The following is a 17,640-nucleotide window of genomic DNA, read 5'->3' as shown; positions in this document are numbered from 1 at the left end:
ATTCCTCAGTTGAAAATCCTTTGTTTAGCTGTACTCCATTTTTTAGTAGGGTTATTTGATTCTCTGGAGTCTAACTTCCTGAGTTCTTTGTATATATTGGATATTAGCCCTCTAATGGATGTAGGGTTGGTAAAGATCTTTTCCCAATCTATTCATTGCCATTTTGTCCTAATGACAGTATCCTTTGCCTTACAGAAGCTTTGCAATTTTATGAAGTACCATTTCTCAATTCTTGATCTTAGAGCATAAGTCATTGGTGTTCTGTTCAGGTAAATTTCCCCTGTGCCCATGTGTTCAAGGCTCTTCCCCACTTTCTTTCCTATTAGTTTCAGTGTATCTGGTTTTATGTAGAGGTCCTTGATCCACTTGGACTTGAGCTTTGTACAAGGAGATAAGAATGTATTGATTTATTGCACATTCCTAATACTACTATCTTTAGAATATTGCTTTCTCTGTCCAGTATCTATACCAGAAGGTTTTGGATTACAGCACAGTCATTAGGAGTACTAGGGCTCCCGGAAGCCAGCAATATGGTGGATATAGAGTATTTGACAGTAAATGCATTAATAATTTTGATGTATACAAGACCATCTGTTATACTCCCAGAAAGCACATATATTATAGTCTATAAAAAGCCAAAGATGGACTGTTCCATCCATATTTTGAAATATATAAAATCTACAATCATGCTTTCTATCAATGTTTCAAAGACTCACAGACTCAACTGTATCTATCTGTCTGTATGAATGTTCATCATGTTCATCCTTGAGTGGAGATGTCAGAAGAGTTCATAGGATATGTTCGAACTAGGGTTATAGGTTGTTGAGAGGTGTGGCATGGGCGCTTAGAACTAAACCAGAGTTCTCTACAAAAGCGGCAAGTGCTCATACTCTCCAGCTGGGAATCTCTCCAGTTGACTTTTAAGGTGGTCAAGTTTTGAACAAAATCCAGGACAGCAATTCTAACCCAGATAATCACTGAATAGTGACTTTCTCTGACTTCCTTTATGTGTAATGAGAATTTACTGGAATGTTTCCCAAGTTTTATTAACAATCACTATATAATGTGGTGAAACAAACTAATAATGAGCCTCTACATCATCGGTCTTCCCTATCAGAACATAAGCTCCCATTAGGACAGAATTTAGTGGTATTTTGTGCTTTAAGTTCAGAATCTAAAATTTTGACTGAAATATCTCAATAGATAGTAAGTGGGTGAATAAATGGATATTTCACATTTTAGCAAAAAACTCTCCAGGATTTCTTCAGTAAAATCTGGTTTACTAAGCTGACAATCATAGGTCATTAAATCATTGTTTTAAAGCTGGGTATCTGTGGTGAAAGCCTTTAATCCCACCACTTGAGAGATAGAGGGAGAAAGGTCTCTGAGTTCAAGGCCAGTCTCGTCTACAGAGCAATTTACAGGACAGCTAGGCCTATACAGAGAAACCCTGTCTCAAATTCCCCTCCAAAAAATCATTGTTTTAAAAAATATTGAAGCTATTTTGTAGACAAAAGGTTCAAAAGCAGACTGATAAATGGTTTGTCCAGTACCACTATGCTAAGCTTTAGGACCTGAACACAGCTATTTTATTATGATTCTGGCACTGTTTTAATAATTCTTGTGGCTAAAAATAATTCATGGCATATTTTCTATTTACATTCTATATTATAAAGGAAGGAAAACCAATAACTTCATACTGGAGAGATTTATAGCTGTCAACTTAACTAAGTGGTCAAGGTTCACTATGCCTGTCAGTAATAAAACATGAACATAATGTAGTCACTGTAGGATGTCCTCAGAAAGAGATGTCACCTTTGCAATTCTTTCCCTAAGACTATCACAGAGAAACAGCAGGCCAGCCACAAATGAGGATTATACAGTTAAACAGCAAAACAGTATTCTTCAAAAGTGTAAGTGTCGTGAAAGAAAAAAGAAGACTCAAGGATGCATTTGAGAAAACTAGGGAAACAGGAACAATCATGTAGAATTCTGGAGCACAAGAAGACCACTAGTGAAAACATTGTAAAACAGGAGTAAAATCTGTAGTTTAGTTAACAGTATTATATTAACACTAATATTTGGGTTTAGATCATTAACTTATGATTATGTATCATTACTATATGAGCAAAAACAGTGATTTTTTTCTATGGAACTCTGTGTCTTTTATGTGTCACATGTGTCAGTTTTTGCAAGCCTCTACATTTAAAAATGCAAAGTGAAAAAAAACCAAAAGCAATATAAGGTAAGCAGGTTTTGCTTTGTTTTGTTTTATTTGTTTGCTTTTGTGGACCAAAGCATATATGCAAGTCTAGAGGTGCTTATAGTGCGTGTTTTGGATTGAAATACTTCTGACATAACAGCTTTTGAGAGTTCCAATATCCTTTGGAGCTGGAATTGAAAGAATTTTCCCAATAATCTAAACAACCAACAAAAGAGAGAGAGAGAGAGAGAGAGAGAGAGAGAGAGAGAGAGAGACAGAAGCTACAGTGCTCTCTAGAAGTCAGCAGACGAAAACAGCCCAATATAGATAACATTCCATTTTTAAAATTCAAATCACTTGAGACCACAGCAAAGATAAGAATTCAAGCATCCCACTAGGAACTTAGGTTATCTGTCGAAGAAAGTGTTTGAAGTGGGCTTTAGGGCTATTTCATTTTGATTTTTTTTTTTTTTTTGAGCTGGGGACCGAACCCAGGGCTTTGCGCTTCCTAGGTAAGCGCTCTACCACTGAGCTAAATCCCCAGCCCCTCATTTTGATTTTTGACATTGAAAATTGAGATGCTAGAAAAATACTTATTTATCCTAACCCATTGTCATTGGGAAGTATAGCTGATTTGATTAAAAGACATACTCTTATTTTAAACTAATTTTTCTAACCACACAAAAGTATCTAACCAATGCCTTATTTTGTTTGAGGTATGGTCTCATGCAATGTTGATGAGATTGGTCTCAAGCTCAACAAGTAGACAAAGATGACCCTTAAACACAACAAAATCCAACTGCCTACATTGCCTGAGTGCTATGACTATACAAGTGCACCAAAAAAACATATGAAACTTGTTGAAATAGTCTTCCTTATGAATGAAATGAATTCCTTTAGTTCTGGAACAGTGGGAAAACCAATGTGATGTGCATGTGTTACTGTTTTCTTATTAAATACTTATGATAATCATTGCTAACCAATTACTTCACTGTTTTCACTTCATATTCTTTTGTAGTATGGGATATTGAGTGGCTGAGCCACTAATGAGTCCACTTGTGAGGTAAGCCTACTTACCATCTCACATAGTGTGCCATAAAATGAGAATGAAGCGAGAAAGCAGACTCTAGCACGGCTTTTCTAGTTGGTAACTTGATAAAGTTGTTTCTTTAAAAAAAGTAACTTCTTTCCTTTCCTCCTCCTCCTCCTCCTCCTCCTCCCCCTCCTCCCTCTCTCTCTCTCTCTCTCTCTCTCTCTCTCTCTCTCTCTCTCTCTCTCTCTCTCCCTTTCTCTCTGTCCTTCCTTCTTTCTGTATGTGCCTATATCTGAAAGTCAAAGGTAAACTTCCAGCAGTTGGTTCTGTCTTTTCACCAAAGTATATCATGGGGATTTAACTCAGGCAATCAGATTTTGTGGCGAACATCTTTACCAACTGAAGCATGATGTTGGCCTAGGTCACTGAAACTTTTGGAAATTGTTGTTGTACTCTCACATCCTATTTCACATAGTTATAATGACAATCAAATAGAACAATACAAATAAAAATGCTGTACAAAGTATCAAGAATTATATGAATAAAGGACAATCTTATTAAGAGAGTTAAGAAAACCAATCATTTAGTGCATTTCACTGGCATGTTTTGAAAATCATTTGTTTTTATATCACCAAATTCCTCTTTATATTAGGTGATATAGATACATTCTTTATCTACAGGTCACCATCTTTTTTCTTTATACTTCTGCTAAACTTCTCTCCTGAGCTCCAGATAGGGTTGTCTTTGTATTTGGACATACCATGCGAAAGTAAACTGAATATATACAGGCATTACATTTTCAGTTAACCTCTAATCTGTTTTCTCCTTAGTCTATCACCTCAGTAAATACACAAGAAGTTATTCAAACAAACGAGCAAGAAAACCAACCAACAAACACCCAGGAGCTATTCATAATGTTCTATTCATGACATTTAATCCATTATCAAACAATGTAGAATTTTACTGCCAAAATACCTTTCAATCTAGTCTGGCTACTTCTCAGAGGGTCTTTCTTAGATCATGAAACCTTTCTTATTACTTTTCATTTGGTAGCCTGTTCTTTGCTTGTAAAATATCTATTACTATTTATAATTCTATAACAATACTACTTTTATTAGTTATTAACTCTTTGTATATGTATTTCAATTTTCTTGACTTTTTTTTGAGCCAGGCTCTCACCTTCACATACAGGTTGGCCTAGAACTCATTATGAAGATCAGACTGCCTAAAACTCATTGATATCCACCTACCTCTGTCTCTCGTATGCCAGGATTAAAGATGTGTGCCGTCATGGGCAACCAAAAATCAAAACTATTTAAAATGCAGTAGGACACATGTACACATGCACAGTCACACACACATACTCACACCCACACACATGCTCACACACACACACACACACACACACAAGTAGGACAATGACTTGGGAAGAAAATATTTGGTGAGAAGTAAAAAGGGATGAGAGGATGATGTGGAGGTCTTTAATCAAAGAGCATTAAATATAGGTATGAAATTGTGAAAGAATAAGTAAATTAAAAGAAAGAATTCCTACTTCTTATCTTGTGTGAAGCAATGTACAACACATTGGGATTAAAATGATCTATAAGGAAGGACCTATTTTCAATACTCCCTAGTTTGGTCTGAGGGTATATATTAGCAGCTAGAGCTCCCAAAAGGTGAAGAAAATCATTTCTCTTACTTTACTGTCAGGCAGTGTAGCTCCCATTTTATGACCATAGAACAAAAGTCTTAGGGACCAATGCAATGTTTAAAATACCCAAATGGAAATACAAAATGTCACTGGATTCATAGTGCTATAGCCGAACTCTATGTAAGAAAAAAATAAGGGGCTGGGGATTTAGCTCAGTGGTAGAGCGCTTACCTAGGAAGCGCAAGGCCCTGGGTTCGGTCCCCAGCTCCGAAAAAAAAAAAAAAGAACCAAAAAAAAAAAAAAAAGAAAAAAATAACCAGTGATTTATTATTTTATATCCTGTTAGTACAAGTCCAAAATCACACTGATGATAACTTCCTGTTACCACAACAATACAGCCAAAATAGTCTTCCTAAATCATTGATACTCTTGGCTCTGATGTCAATTTTGGATCTCCTAATGCTCCATCTGATTACTATGGGAAACATCACAACCTCTCTCTTATAATATTGAAGCATGAAATGTGTGTGTGTGTGTGTGTGTGTGTGTGTGTGTGTGTGTGTGTGTGCGCGCGCGCGCCTATGCATATATGTGCACTGAATTCGAAAGGACAAAAAGTCACTAGAAAATTGAGACGACAAACAAATTGGAAGTTGGCTGAAAGTAATAAATTCATAATCCTCTATTAGGCTCTAGAAGTCTTGGTGTTATGGTTTAGTAATATTTTCATTATTTCAAAGACTCAGATTTTTTGCCTCTGAGGCATTACAAAGGCATCCATAGAAATAGAGAATAGGGGCTGGGGATTTAGCTCAGTGGTAGAGCGCTTACCTAGGAAGCGCAAGGCCCTGGGTTCGGTCCCCAGCTCCGAAAAAACGAACCAAAAAAAAAAAAAAAAAAGAAATAGAGAATAGAGTAGGAAAGCAAAAATGGGGCAAAAAAATGATGAGGAGCAAAGTAATGGAAAGTTGAAAGGGTGTGTGGGAAAGCTTCAGAAGCCATTAGCATCTTAGAAAACATCTTCAGCAAGGGGAATAAAGTATTACTTTACTTGGCCAGCTCTTCTTTTCCCAATATAGTTTAGTGTGGAAATACAGGTGCATTTCTTCAAAACACTAAACTGTATTTAAAATAAATGTATCTTCACCATCTACATATTTGTGTAACCTTAGATAGAACATTATACAAAATCGTTCTTCAACATATTTAAAATTGTTTTCTTGAAACCCTGCCATCTCAAGATGCCTGTATCAGAATTCAAAGAACCTTTGATTTACATATGTTAAACACTGTTGGATCTGGGAATATGGATTAATGCTACAATACTTAACTACAGTGAGTGAAGCCTTAAGTTGAGTAGTAGAATCTCTAGCAAAACAATCATGTGCACATACACACGCACACGCACACACACACACACACACACAAAGTTCACATGAAGATATTTCTACTACAATTTTGCTTATGATAAAACTAATGTCTTAAGATCAGTGTAGGTACTTATGGTACAACAAGAATCTAAAATTCCTCTGTTGTTAAGTTTTAAACTTTTGTTAATATTTATTAATATTTGCTGCTGCTAACAGGAGTCTTTTTGATAACATATGCCATGCATTTAAGACAAATTATATTTGTACACAAATTGAGAAAGAAAATTATTTTTAGAAGGACTAAAATATAAAGGTGATGCAAGAATATAGTGGGACTGGGTTTGTAATCAAAAGGAGTATACTGCATCCCTGTCCTTCTGGTCTGCAATCTCTGTGGACAAAGAACTTGCAAAAACAGCATCCTGGGTTTTAGGATTTCTATTATCCATTCTTCTATTTTTTAATTTAAAATGTATTTATTTTGTGTGTGTGTGTGTGTGTGTGTGTGTGTGATGTTTGTATGTTAAGTGTGGTTACACATATAGTGCATTTATCTAGATCAGAAAATAACTTTTGGGAGTGAGTTCTGTTCTTCCAATATTTGAGACAAGGTGAGCATTTCTTGCTTGTCCTACTACATTGTTGCTTCTGCTGTTTCCAGACCATTTGCCTGTCTCTAGCTTGTCCTACTGCATTGTTGCTTCTGCTGTTTCCAGACCATTTGCCTGTCTCTAGCTCCCATCTTATTATAGGAGGGCTCAGAGAGCATCCCATATACATGGCTTTCTATGTTGGATCTGGGTATCTAACCTGGTTTCATCAGGCTTTTGCGGTAAGCTGGCATCTTCTTCCACCGAGCCATTTCCATGGCCTCTATCATCTATTAATGTGCCACAAATAGGAATTTAAAATTAATTTAACAAATAATCAACAGTTTTAAAATTATGCTCAAAACTTGGAGCTAAATGATAAACATTTTTCAAAATAGTTCACTTTTCTCTTAAAATTATAGACAAGTATTTTCCTATAATTCACACATGACTTCCTTATTAACCTGATGAGGATGAGAGTGCATGTCTAAAAACTATATTTTAGTTTTGGTAATGAATGAAACCGAGAGCCTCGTGATGCAGCACAGAGGGAGGGGGATATACAGAAAGATTGAGAGAGACAGAGTTTTAAAACTACCTTCTTCATTTGTATTAATGAATTGGAAATGCACAGCTCCTGTCTGCATCCCTTTTGTTTGTTCTGACTTGAATCAGCCTGATTGTTGTTTGCCAGTGAGTGCTGTGAGTCACTGTGAGTTAGCTCTCTCAATACCACATCCCTTATCACCTCCCCAAGCCATCTTTGTTTTGTGGTTGTTATGTGACACAGGTCTTTGGTATCCAAATGGAAGTGCTATGAGAAAAGGTGCTAAAGATCTCTGATTGTCTAAACAATATACTCTTTTGATCTCTTTATTTTGTTTGTTTGTTTCTCTTGTTTTTGAACAGTGTATCATCCTGTATCCCTGTCTGTTTTCAAACTCACAACAGTTTTTCTGTTTCAGTCTCTTGAGGAGTTGAGGCTATAAGTATGTGCCAAGACACGGTAGCATTGTTCACTCTTCCTCTCTCTCTTTTTAAACCCTATATAAATCCTGGTAGATGGTTTAGTAGCCATTTCATGACAATCGTATGTTAAACTTGAGTCAATGTCAATGAAAGGAATGGAAATGTAAGACAACATTGTTGACCCTCCAATATCTTACTTCCAGATATCTTAACACTATAACCAAATAGAGCTTTAGTCATTTAAACCATCACAGGCCATATAGTGTCTTTGCATTGCTTACAACATGGTGCTCCTGATACAAAACCACAGCCAATAAAATGGGGATATGGAAAATAAGTGAAGGATATCAACCATTCTACACTGTCGGGGAATTTAAGAGGATGTGGCTTGGGCCAAGAAGAAGAAATATCCAAGCCAACTTAGACAGCTCTCAGGATCTGATCTTTTTCTCTTTACCACTGTGCTTGATTGATAATCAAAAAGGAAATAAGTTTTAATGTACAAACAAAGTATGCAGGTATACAAGGCTCTTACTTTGAAAAGAGAATGTTGTATGTTTGTATATGTGTTGCATAGAAGTATTTGTGTTCTTGTTCTCAGAAAAAGAGAGGCTTCTAACCCAAGGATCAATGCTGCTTAGACACAGGAAATTCCAGAGGTGTTTTCCCCACAATGCAGTATCGAAATCAAATGCTATTTGTCAGCTGCCCTTGAATTAAGGCAACATTCCCTAAACACTGAAAAAGGTCAATAATAGAAATTCTTTCTCTTCCTTTCTCTAACTTAATGAAAAAAAAAAAAACAAAGCAAACAAACAGAAAAAAATAAATAAATAAAACTGATGCAAGTTCCTCATCATTTCCTGAAACGTCATTCGCATATTCAAGGTCCCAAGAGGTCACACTTAGAAAGTCTAATGTATTCAATGATGTAAAACTTTTTGTGTTAGTCTGAAGTTTGTAGCATGCACATGCAATCCTGGCTCTCAGAAGACTGATCAGGCGAATCATGAGTTCAAAGCCAAATCAGGCTACATAGTAGTCCTGTCTCAAAACAAAAACCCAAAACAATGAAACAAGTGAAAGCAAGAAGAGAAAATACACTTAAGTGACAAGAGAGGAAAGGGCTGTAGTCTCTGAAAGAGGCAGAAAATGAATAGCCATGTGCATCTTCCTTGGAATGAAAAAAATCTTCCATAGAGGATGTAGTCTGTTTTAAGTCTTGCCCTATAAAATTTGTTCACCCTGTTAATTTTGGGGCATGAGTTCTAATAGGTATACTTTATTTGCTCTATTTAGACTAAACTAACAATATTTGTCATATCTGTAAGTAGTTGAGTAGTATTTAGAGGTCACTTGATGGCCCTTAGCATTTAACTTGCTTGCTGAAGTCACAAGGATGAATATAACGCCTTGAGGATGCTTTAGAATTTCAGGTGAGGTGTAAGGACCTTTCCCCAGTCCTTCACACAACACTAACAAAGCTGTCTGAGAAATAAGCATTCAATTTCCAGTCTCAGGGGAGAAATGAGCTCAGGCTTGATTATCATTTATGGTGATTGAGTTGCCTCTGACATAGAAGCCAGACTCTCTGTTTGGCTTTATGGACAATGCGCTCAACAATTGCCCAGTTAATCTCTTTAGCTATTGTTATCTTTCATAGATTCCATTGTCTCCTACATAAATGCTGCAAAATTCCAAAGTGAAGTTTAAGCAAAATACAAATGTGGCTCTATTTTAGGATGGTGGAAATGCTATTTACACTAGCCTAAGATTGAGAGGGAAAGACGACAGGATGGCCTTGTTAGAATCATGACAAAGGAACTGCACAAAATTGTGAGGCTGACTTCAGTGTATGGTGAAGATGACTAGTAAGTGATCCCCACAGGAAATATGAAAGTTGGAAACAAACATAAAGACAGCTAGGTTCAGTCAGCCAAACCACATGGTGTGAACTTCCTTTCTCTTATTTCAGGCTCGAGGAATCTGTGTGGATGTTCTTTAAACTTTTTTTTTTTTTGAGTGAGGATAGCAGATATTCTTTTGTCAAGGTAATTGTTATAGCAAATGTAAGAACAAAGTAATGGATAAACAAAAAAGAGGGACTATTGGCTTTGCCTAGGGGAGAGCAAATATAACTTGAGTTATGTACCACAAATAATGAAACTAGTCAATACTGGATGTAGCTACAATAGAAAGTAGTACAAGACAACTAGTGTTGTGTGCAAGGCCTACAGTGCATACTATGCTTATTTAATGTGCGTGCGTGTGTGTGTGTGTGTGTGTGTGTGTGTGTGTGTGTGTGTGTGTTTGGATGTGTATGTGTGCACATGTGCTCACATGCAGACCACACCATGTGCATGGAGATCAGAGAACAACTTGTGGCAATCAGTTCTCTTCTTACACAGTGTAGGCTCTACAGATTGGACTCAGGTTGTCAGACGTAGGCTTGGTGGCATGTTTCTTTACCAGTGGAAACATCTCATTTGTCCTTTCTTTTTGTCTTGTCGAATGCTATAAAGTATTCTAGGTTTCAAAGGATACAGAATTTATTCTCACAGTTTTCTGTGTATGTTAAAAATGATATTAATAATTTTAATCTCTCTTGCTACAGAAGCAAAAATAAGAGCAGAACCAAAAATTATTGAATGTGGTGGTCCTGTGACCTCAGCATACATGCATGCATGTATGCATACATACATACATGCATACATACATACGCATGTACACACACAAGCACACATACACACTCGCTAAAACTCCAGTTCCATGTTGGATTTAATGATACCCGTACTTTGTTGTCCTTTTCTACCCTCTTACAACATACATTTCTTTCTCAAACTAGCCATTACTGAGGCCCCATGTGGAACAAGCACAGTGCTAAATGCTTTTCATGCAACAACACTCGTAATCCATACATGCAGTTTCAGCTTCCTTCGTAGCTTCTCCATTTTATAGATGAAAAATAAGCTTAGAGCCTTATCCCATAGGCCACAGACAGTAACAAGGTCAGTCATTTGTAGAACTGTGGGAAGGAGTTTGAAGCTGCAGCAGAGGTACTGGAAAAGGGACAGAGAGTGACCAGCATAGATGGATTGGTGTGCATATTCTGATAGCCTAGGCAATCAATCATAACATGAAATGAAAAACTCATATAGTTTTCATCAACCCTATCAGCCAACTTACTGTAGATCAGAGAAAAAATATTGGTACATAGCCACTCTAAACTCTCACCTTGGGTAACAAAAAGAATAGAAGAAAAGAGTCAGGTCCAGGGCTGATTTGGGAGTGGCGGGTGATTATATTGAAACATTGAATAGGCAAGATCCTGTACAACTTAAGTTACATAAGAGACTACTTAAGTTATCATAGACAATTAATTTGGCCTCTCTTCATTTCAGTTTTGTATAGGCTCATAATGAAGTGAAAGCAAAACTCCAAACCAATCAAGAGCAAAACAATTCACCCCAAACCAACCAAATGAACAACCAACCAACCAACCAACCAACCAAACAAACAAACAAACAAACAAACAAAGCAAACATATTACCATTGAAACTACAAAGTGAAATTGAACAAAAATAATGCTAATGATCCTAAGACTTAGAAAACAAACTTTAAGGTTTACATATTAAATATAAAGGTGAATATATGAGGGCCTTGGAACTAACTAGAATCACCATGAGAAACAGCAATTTTCTAACCTTATCTTTCTTCCAAGGTGTCCTGCTATTTTAGCATGCTAGGTTTATAGGGGGCCACCACTACACTTGATTTGAAGAAAACATTTCTTTTTTTTCTCCATCTTTATTAAATTGGGTATTTCTTATTTACATTTCAATTGTTATTTCCCTTCCTGACTTCCAGGTCAACATCCACCTAACCCCTCCCCTTCTATATGGGTGTTCCCCTCCTCATCCTCCCACTATTACCGCCCTCCCTCCAACAATCCTGTTCACTTGGGGTTCAGTCTTGGCAGGACCAAGGGTTTCCCCTTCCACTGGTGCCCTTACTAGGCTATTCATTGCTACCTATGCAGTTGGAGTTCAGTGTCAGTCCATGTATAGTCTTTGAGTAGTGGCTTAGTCCCTGGAGGCTCTGGTTGGTTGGCATTGCTGTTCATATGGGGTCTCAAGCCCCTTCAAGCTCTGATGACAACACTTAATATCAGAGCCTGTTTCAAGGTTATGTGATGCATTTTGAAGAATATTAAGGAAGGATCATATGGACTTGTGCCTAGAGCAGACCAGTGCCACAGGTCTCTCTACCCAGATCCCATGGGGAGAGAGAAGTACTTTCAGAAGCGCAGAAAGTTCTGAAACCTCAGGTGAGACCACCACTTCTACTCACATTCCTGGCCCAAGAGGAACCCGTCTGGAGCCGTCTGGACACAGGAATCTAGAAGCAGTCTGGGACAGGATCCTTCTGGTTTCCACCCGTGCCCAGAGCTGACCTGGTGCCATAGCTCTCAGTACCCAGATCCCTCTAGGAGAAAGTCAGACTCCAGGAGTGCTGACACACAGGCTTACAGGAGGGTCAAGTCACTGTCAGAGACAGCAAGACCAGCTAACACCAGGGATAAGCAGATGGCAACAGTCAGGGTCAAGTATCCAAGGAACACAAAACAAGGGCACTTAGCATCATCAGAACCCAATTCCTTAAATCTCACTAAGCCCCAGATATTTTGTAATTTAAAAGAATAAAATATACCTAACACCCAGCATAAAATATACCTAACACCCAATCTAACATTTTATCAGTTAAACAGACTATTTAGTTATTGATTATAGCTTAAGAAAGGGTTAAAATTTATAATCTATCCTGGCTAGCTTGTATGCTATCTGATAACTATCTAATTAAATATGTATTTTCAAAGTTAAACAGCCTGAGTAGGCTGAGACTATAATCAGTCTTCAATTCCATCAGAAATCTATGAACATAGGAATCTATAAACAGAATCTATAAACATAGGAAGTCTAACATGGCTTCCAGAACTGAGAGGTTGTAGAGACAAATCTCCACTAGTGCAGTCCTCTGTTAGCAACATGTGAATGCAAGTCTTCAGCCTTCTGGCCCAAAATCAACTAACAGACTCTTGAAATGTAGAAATCTCAAAGGGCTGATAATTCTGGCTTGGCAAAGATTATCAGTCAACTATTCTGCATAAAGTGTTCCTTTTTGGACTGTATTAGTTTGTAGATGAAATAGGCAGTTTCTGTCCAGTGACTGCCTAGCCACAAAGTATTACCTCACCTGGAGGTAGAGATGTTCAATTTCTTCGTTTAATCTACCAAAGGGGAAAGGTTAAGAGCAGATATGTGTCAACAAAGATATATAACTTTAAATGTCATAGTCTGTGGATTTCTGACGTTTTTGAAAACCATCTATCTATATAAGGTATGTCTGGCTTGGTGGCAATCTGCCTTGGGAACTAGATGGGTAAAGAGATTGTTGCCAGGCTCAGAGAGTAGCCATTAGCAGTGTGGTATGGGATGAAGCCCAGCAGATAAGATGCTATGGTGACTGAGATGAAAATACCCACAGACCTCATGTGGACCTACAATGCCAGCACTAGTGTGGGATAAAAGAAGCGTTATTTGATTTTTCCACAACAACTTCAGACCAATTTCCCTTATGAATGTCGATACAAAAATATTTAATAAAATTCTTGCAAACTGAATCTAAGAAAACATCAAAACAATCATCCATCATGATCAAGTAGACTTCATCCCAGGAATGCTGGGATGGTTCAATATATGGAAATCCATCAATGTAATCCACTATATAAAGAAACTCAAAGAAAACAATCAAATGATCATCTCATTAGAAGCTGAGAAAGTATTTGACAAAATTCAACACCCCTTCATGTTAAAAGTCTTGGAAAGATCATGAATTCAAGGACCATACATAACATAGTAAGAGCAATATACAGCAAACCAGTAGCCAACATCAAACTAAATGGAGAGAAACTTGAAGCAATCCCACTAAAATCAGGGACTAAACAAAGCTACCCACTTTCTTCCTACCTATTCAATATAGTATTCAAAGTCCTAGCCAGAGCAATCAGACAGCAAAACAAGGTCAAAGGGTTACAAATTGGAAAGGAATGTGTTAAAATATCACTATTTGCAGATGATATGATAGTATACTTAAGTGATCCCAAAAGTTCCACCAGAGAATTCCTAAGCCTGATAAACAACTTCAGCAAAGTGTTGGGGTATAAAATTAACACAAACATATCAGTAGCCTTCCTCTACTCAAAGGATAAACAGGCTGAGAAAGAAATTAGGGAAATGACACCCTTCAAAATAGTTACAAATTATATAAAATGCTTTGGTGTGGCTCTAACCAAGCAAGTGAAAGATCTGTATGACAAGAATTTCACATTTCTGAAGAAAGATATTGAAGAAGATCTCAGAAGATGCAAAGATCTCCCATGCTCATGGATTGGCAGGATTAATATTGTAAAAAGGGCTATCTTGCCAAAAGTAATCTACAGATTTAATGCAATCCCCATCAAATTTCCAACTCAATTTTTCACAGAGTTAGAAAGAGCAATTTGTAAATTCCTTTGGAATAACAAAAAATCCAGGATAGCGAAAACTATCCTCAACAATAAAAGAACTGCTGGGAGAATCACAATTCCTGACCTCAACCTGTATTACAGAGCAATAGTCATAAAACTGTATGGTATTGGTACAGAAACAGGCAGAGAGATCCGTGGAACAAAACTGAAGACCCAGAAATGAACCCACACACCTATGGGCACTTGATCTTTGACAAACAGCATTTTCAGCAAATGTTGCTGGTTCAACTAGAGGTCAGCATGTAGAAGAATGCAGATCGATCCATGCTTATCACCCTGTACAAAGCTTAAGTCCAAGTGGATCAAGGACCTCCACATCAAACCAGATACACTCAAACTAATAGAAGAAAAAGTGGGGCAGCATCTCGAACACATGGACACTGAGGAAAATTTCTTGAACAGAACACCAGTGGCTTATGCTCTAACATAAAGAATCAAAAAAATTACAAAGCTCATAAAATTACAAAACTTCTGTAAGGCAAAGGACACTGTCATTAGGACAAAAACTGGCAACCAACAGATTGGGAAAAAATCTTTACCAATCATACCTCAGATAGAGTGCTAATATAAAATATATAAAAAGAACTCTAGACTCCAGAGAATCAAATAACTCTATTAAAAATGGGGTACAGAGCTAAACAAAGAATTCTCAGCTGAGGACTATCGAATATCTGAGAAGTACCTAAAGAAATCTTCAACATCTTTAGTCATCAGTAAAATGCAAATCAAAATAACCCTGAGATTCCACCTCACACCAGTCAGAATGGTTAAGATAAAAAACTCAGGTGACAACAGATATTGGCGAGGATGTGGAGAAAAAGGAACACTCCTCCACTGTTGGTGGGATTGCAGACTGGTACAACCTCTCTGGAAATCAGTCCAGAAGTTCATCTGAAAATTTGACATAATACTACCTGAGGACCAAGCTATAACACTCCTGAGCATATACTCAAATGATGCTCCAACATATGTCAAAGACACATGCTCCACTATGTTCATAATAGCCTTATTTATAATAGCCAGAATCTTGAAAGATCCCAAATTTCCTTCAATAGAGGAGTGGATCCAGAAAAATGTGGTACATTTATACAATGTAGTACTACTCAGCTATTAAAAACAATGACTTCATGGAGTTCATAGACAAATGGATGGAACCAGAAAATATCATCCTGAGTGAGGTAACCCAATCACAAAAAACACACACATGGTATGCACTCACTGATAAGTAGATATATTCCAAAAGTTTGAAATATCCAAGATACAATCCATAGAGCACATGAAGCCCTAGAAGAAGGGCAACCAATGTGAGGATGTTTCAGTCCTTCTTTAAAGGCAGAACAAAATATTAATAGGAGAAAATAGAGAGACAAAGTTTGGAGCAGAGACTGAAGGAATGGCCATTCAGAGCCTGCCCCACCTAGGGATCCAGACCAGCAAAATTGCTGATGCTAAGAACTGCATGCTGACAGTAGCCTGATATAGCTGTCTCCTGAGAGGCTCTGCCAGAGCATGGCAAATTACAGAGGCGGATGCTTGCAGCCAACCATTGAACTGAGAACATGTCCCTATTGGAGGAGTTAGAAAGGATTGAAGGAGCTGAAGGGGTTTGCAATCCCATAAGAATAACAATACCAACCATCCAGAGCTTCCAGGGACTAAACCACCACCCAAAGACTACACATGGACAGATCCATGGCTCCAACTGCATATGTAGCAGAGAATGGCCTTCTTGGGCACCAATGGGAGGAAAAGCCCTCCTGCTGTGGCTTGATGCCCAGTGTTGGGAAATGTCTGAGCAGCAAAGTGGGTAGGAGTTGGAGGTTCTGTGGTGGACACCCTCATAGAAGAAGGCAGAAGGGAATGGGATGGTGGTTTAAGGATGGGAAATCAGGATGGGGTAACATTTGAAATTCAAATAAAAAATATCTAAGGAAAAAATGACCTCTCCCTCCTGGGCTTGCTTATGTAATAATGTAGGGTGTGGTCAGTCATTGTCTGCGGAGGGTATGTATATGCCAGTTTAGGAAGGCTAAGGTACATTCCTCAGAGTCGCTACCATGTGGAAGGCAGCTACTAAGCTGCCTGCTCCTAATGGAGAAGACGAACAAAGCAGTCCAGATTCCCATGGCAGGATAAATAGCAATCCTACAAAGAGGAAAGTCTGCACTGAACTGAAGAAGAAATCCATGGTGAGCTATGCAAGGTTTTTTTTTTCTGTTTTTGCCCTTGAATCCTACCCTCATATCTTCTCTTGAGCCCTCACCTGCCTAGCACATAGGGACACACACACACACACACACACACACACACACACACACACACACACACACACACACACACACCCCTAACCTGACTGCTTCATTTTCTATTAAATTCCTCCTTCTGTCTCTCCTCCATCTTATTCTTCAAAACCTAAGCCTTTCTGTTTTCTCTCTGTGGTCTTTCCAGGTTTCCAGCCGTCCTGTAAAGAAGGCTAAGAAGGTGGAAAAGTCAAAAAGTGACCAGACTCAAGGCACTTCGGAGAGAAAGGCTCCTTCCAGAACTAAGAGCACTGCATCAAAAGCCAAGAGGGGAAGGCCAGTGAAACCCCGCCAACATCGCTGCAAGAAAACATGATCTATATACAACCAAGTGACAGAGGAGGACTCCATCTCCTTTAAGTGGGGTAGATGAAAAGCTAGATGGGCTAGGTAGGACTTCAAAAAACATCTTGCCCCATACTGGCCAGTGGTCAAATATGAAGTCGATTATGGCACCAACTAATATTCAAACATAGTAAAAATAAAATCAAGCACACAATGAAAAAAAGTTTATATGTAGATCATTTATGCTACAAAATGTAGAGTGTTGAAATAGGAACAATACAAAACTAAACCCCAATTTTATGCATAAAACCTGCCTACATCAATTCATTCAAAATGAGAAACTCCAAGTTAGATATCAAGGAACTTCTTTGTTAAGCATTTAGCAAATGCAAATGGTGTGCTTCCCAATACTGGGTAAGAAAAGGAAAGCAAGTCTTTAAGTACACGTGCGCGCGCGCGCACACACACACACACACACACACACACACACACACACACACACACATCAAGTACAATTCTGAGAAAAAGAGAAGTCACCGAAATCTATTCATATGGTAGAAGATATTATGAGTGACAACATCTTTTGTGATTACATCCATCTTTGCATTTCTGAAAATTCTTTTTTGAATCATTGTTTACATTCATACCTAAAA

At 37.9% G+C, this 17,640-nt stretch overlaps 1 protein-coding gene and 1 long non-coding RNA gene across 10 annotated transcripts in view; one reads left to right on the top strand and one right to left on the bottom strand.

Annotated features, from left to right (window-relative positions):
* The window catches only part of Dmd (dystrophin), a 2,349,574-nt gene that overhangs the window by 326,219 nt on the left and 2,005,715 nt on the right, over positions 1-17,640 (bottom strand).
* LOC147998228 (uncharacterized) lies at positions 16,420-17,000 on the top strand. Its single transcript, XR_015646973.1, has 2 exons — positions 16,420-16,591; positions 16,851-17,000. It is a non-coding gene; the product is annotated as an uncharacterized LOC147998228 (long non-coding RNA).

This window comes from Rattus norvegicus, chromosome X (assembly GCF_021556685.1).
Source record: "Rattus norvegicus strain SHRSP/BbbUtx chromosome X, alternate assembly SHRSP_T2T, whole genome shotgun sequence".
Classification (NCBI taxonomy): domain Eukaryota; kingdom Metazoa; phylum Chordata; class Mammalia; order Rodentia; family Muridae; genus Rattus; species Rattus norvegicus.
This window is presented reverse-complemented; position numbering and strand designations above follow the sequence as displayed.